The following is a 4,912-nucleotide window of genomic DNA, read 5'->3' on the forward strand; positions in this document are numbered from 1 at the left end:
TTATTATAGTTTTTATTATATTTTGATTTTTAAAGCAGAACTCAAGCCAAATAGAAAGAAAGCACCTGGAACCATATCCGTCCTGTGTGCGGTGTGTTGCATGCACTGGTCCCGGGTCACGGTTTGGAGCATGTATGAGTGTGCACATGGTTGGGCAAGGGTATGTGTAAATTTGTGAGTTTCCCCGGGTATAGGGGCATATGCACAGGACAAGAAGGGTGACACCTTTCTATGGTGGCTAATGCTGTGGCTTCTTGAGAGCTGCCGTGTGAGATTGCTTTGCCTGACTTTTGCCTTATATGTTGCTGACTCAGATTGCCTGACTCTGCCTGTGATTCTTGTCCCTGTTGCTGACTCTGCTCATTTTGGACTATTCTTGCCCGCTGCCTGCCTTGACCCATGCCTTGGCACTGACTTTTTTTGCCTGCCTTGACCGCTGCCTGGAAACCAACTACCTTTGCCTGTTGCCTGCCTCAACCTCCTCCTTAACCTTACCAGTCTGCTTGCCACCATTCTGTCTCCTAATTGTAGCCTCCCTGCCCCTGAAGGCTGCAACCTGGTGGCATCTTGCAGCAAATGGGCCACTATGGATAGCAGTCCATCTTTGTTTTATATTGGCTTCTGTAGTTTTCATTATAAGAACACATTGGAAGCAGGGGTTAGCAGTGAACCAATCAGGGCTCTCTTGCTTTGCAGCTGATTGGCCGCAGTCACTGTTTGGCAGAGAGTTTTCGGACCAGCTGCTTCAACAGATATTTTATTTTTTTGCAGCTGGGGTGGGAGAGGGGTTCCCTATGGGGGCTATACACTACTCAGTTTTCAGCCAAGTCTGTAGGACTTAGGCGCAATTCGACCACTGTATGGTGAGCTTAATATTTTATGCTGTTTATTAAATAAAATTTAGATCCTTAATATATTTTGGGGACCGCATGTAATTTTATTTTCTGTGCAGCAGAAATCAAACATGGAGGTAGCTGAGCAGCTTTCTGAAACATTCTAATTAATAGTTTCATTGCTATGCACGTTGCTCTTCAGCTGGCCATACAGCCATAGTGTACTGAGTGTGGATGGAGGAACCTCCCCTGCTGGCTATTGTATACTGGCAGCATAGCCCAACAGTGACTGCAGCTGTTTGGATGAAGTCACTGTTTGGCTAACAATTTCCACTTTGACAAACGTTGACTAAAAAATGTACTTATGTCAAGCCGGGGTGGTACAGATAGGGCTGCCCACAGCTCAAATTTCATCCAATTCAGCAGTAATTGGCTGCAAATTAACCACCTTTTCTCTAATAAATATGCTTACAGGAAGGAAGAGCACAGGAATGACCTTGACCTGCATGCAGCCTCTTTTCCCGTGATTCTCTACTTGTGGTCCAGTTTTTCCAGGCGAAGCTGCAATGCGTTTTCATAGGAGGCGTTGGAAGCGGGGAACACTTTGTCCTGCATTTTCCAGAGGGATTAGGCTAGCAGAACAGCCAGATTCAGATGAATTTAGAGCCACTTAACCCTCAGATTTTGTGCTTAGTCAATTGAAAATCCAAAACTTACATCCATAGTACCCCAAGAGTACTTACAGCGTACCCAATTATTTCTATCAAATTTTCTTAATGTGAAAATGATACCAAGTACACAACCTTTCCGAGAAAAACAAATGACATTGATCCTTTTCAAACATACTGATAGCTTTCCCATCTAATGTACACTGCCTGGGCAAAAAAAAAGGCACCACTTGAATTTAGCTGAGCAAATAGGTAAGAGCTATAGGGGTTGCTTCATTTGACCAGGTCGAGATTCAGCAATGTCATGTGCCCCCAAGGAGGTCAGATGCCGACCTCAATATACTGAATGATCAGGTTTTTCCACCAATGGATTTTTTCTTCCCTGATGACACATTGGACATATTCCAAGATGACAATGCCAGGATTCATCGGGCTCAGATTGTGAAAGAGTGGTTCAGGGAGCAGGAGACATCATTGTCACACATGGATTGTCCAGACCTTAACCCCATTGAGAATCATTGGGAAGTGCTGGAGAAGACTTTACGCAATGGTCCAACTCTCCCGTCATCGCTACAAGATCTTGGTGAAAAATGAATGCAACTCTGGAGGGAAATAAATGTTGTGACATTACATTATATAAGTTTATCGAAACGTTGCCACATCGCATGTGTGCTGTAATCAAAGCTAAAGACGGTCCAACGAAATATTAGAGTGTGTGCGACTTTTTTTTTTTATGGGCCAGGCAGTGTATATTATGATTTGTCTTGGGTGGAGTCACCAAGGGCTTTGTTAAACCGAAATAAAATTCTGCAGCCCGTAGCCACTTTTGATGAAAATGTGCGTAGCGAGTTGAAGTCACCGTGCCAAAATAAAGAACACGCTTATCTAACCCTTGGAACTGGACTTTCTTTACATAGCGAGGAAAATTCTGTTTGTGTAAGTGTATCTAAGAGGAAGCGCGGAACAGGTGGAACGGCACGGGAAAATATACACAGGCTTGAAAAATACACCTACAAATAAACACTGTATACTCTACATTCACCAGGTGATCATTTCAGGAATTGATCACTTCCAGCTGACAGTAAAGTAAAGGTTTACCAGAGAGTTGCGCGGTGCTTTGGAAAGGGGGGGGGGGGGTGGATATCCCGTAAAACATCGGACTTGCACGCTTTCTGTTGCGGAGAAAACAGCGATATGTTTAAAATCCCCGCTGGCTCTGGGAGTCTGGCCTTTGTCATAAGCTTGGCTCCCAGCTTAAAGCGAGACATTGTTAGTGTTAAGCGGAACCGTGTGTATAGATGGCTACATTTTCCAAATAGTATCTACCATAAGCCTTCTTGTTTATTTAGCTACTCGTAGGAGGAAGTCGAGTCCTCGGAGAAAAATAATCTCATGCGGTATTTTGAAAAGGTTGGCCTATGTGCGTACGACGATGACATTGATGTAAAGGATACCTCCCTCCTCACACCCTAGACAATCTAAATATTGAGTCCTTTTTATCATTTCAACGTTTTTATTGGAGAAAACAAGTGAAAGTCAGACACGCGACACAGTCCCTACATAGGGGGCGAAAAATCCTGACACATACTGTAGGTATATAGGAACTGAGCAAAACAGCAATTTAACTGATGTATTGCCTCAAAGGGCATTTAAACAGCAAACATGTTATATGGCTTTTAGGATAAAATGTATAAATAGCCGAAACTGGTTTTATTTTTTTATTTCTTTTGGATAGAATAGAGAAGGGTTAAAGTCGCTGCCACTTAAAACAGCTTCTTTTTTTTGCTGACTGTCCCTTTTTGGGGAGATTCCCCTTCAGTTCTTTTCCCAGTGGCTTCCTCCCCCACCACCCCTCTATAATCTGTATATTAAGGCCCTGTGGTTTAAATAATGAAATACTTACCTTATTACCTGGGGTTTCCCTAGCACATTCGCCTCCTGAGGGGGGGACACTGGTTGCCAGAAGCTGGGTGGGACGCCAGCCATGGGGGTGGCAAGCACCCCACAATGATTGCGCAGCAGAGTGGCCATGCTGCTCTGCCTATAGCCCCCCTCCTTTCCTACGTGACCCAAAGCCTCAGGCTACCTCATTATAAGGACAGCCCTGATTATTACCTAATCCCGTGGCTGCCTGGCGGCCCCAGAATGTAGTCAGGCCTTTGATGTCATCACATAGAGTTGTATGTTATGATGTTAGCAAGGGGGATAATGGAATGGGACATGTAATATAGGGTATAGCCGGCCATGCCCTGTGAGCCTGCTAGGTTGAACTAGAAAAAAATGTGGGGTTCACTATCCACACTATTTACTCTTCACACTAAGAGCATGAATGGAGGAATCCCACCCCTGCCAGTCTATTGTATTCTGATAGCGGCCAGTGTTCCGATGTCAGAATACCTGAGCAGCCACTGCTCGCACATAATTGTTCAGACTGACTCCTTCAACAAAAGTCTATGGCGAAATCAAATTTTGTCAAGTGGGGAGGTCCTGATGGGCATATAATACAGATAATTAAGCTGGCCATACACCAGTTGAATTTCGTCCAAATCCTGCTGATCAGCCAAAATTCAACCAGTGTATGACCAGCTTAATTTTCTGTATTATATGCCATCTATATTGAATGAGCATTAGATCCTTAATATAGGTTGGAGGCCACATAAAACGTTTTTGTAAGTTGACTGGAATTCAGCTATTAAATACAGTTTAGTGTAAATACCTAAATCTGTCTTTATATCAGCAACCTGTGATCTTTGTACAGCAGAAGTCAAACAGGGAGAAATAACACTGTGAAATAATCAAGCTCTAGAGCTCTGCACAGCTTTGAACGTTAGAAAAACGCTGGATTTCCCCATCCTCATACTATGGATCTCCCTTGCCCGCTGTCAGAATACCAGAACAGCTATCTTTTTTCTTGGGGCTATTATTATACAGGATTTATATAGCGCCAACAGTTTGCGCAGCGCTTTACAATATAAGGAAGACATTACAATTACAATACAATTCAAATCAAGATGGTAATATCTTACCATTAATAATTATGTAATTATCTGAAATCTGAGCAGTGTAAGGTCTAACACTGGAAACATGCTTACAGGGGGAGGTTGAGCAAAGGAATGATCCCATCAGTGTGCTGCTGCAAATTCATTGGCCAATTGCTGAGGTGGGTCCTGGACCAATTGCTCTGTAGGTCAGGATAATGTACTATCACCCGGAACTAATTGGATCTCAGGACCGCCAGAAACAGAACTTCAAATAGGTTTATCAGTTCACACAAATGTTTATTTTAACTGTGTATTTTGCTTTTGCCTGCAGGTAAGCGTTATATACGGAGTCCCTCTTTCAAGTACTATTGCCAAGATCCCCCCCCCCCCCCCCCTTTTTTAATAAAACATAGACACTAAAAAAACAGAG

This window comes from Nanorana parkeri, unplaced genomic scaffold (genome assembly GCF_000935625.1).
Source record: "Nanorana parkeri isolate BGI_ZX_2015 unplaced genomic scaffold, ASM93562v1 scaffold624, whole genome shotgun sequence".
Lineage (NCBI taxonomy): Eukaryota > Metazoa > Chordata > Amphibia > Anura > Dicroglossidae > Nanorana > Nanorana parkeri.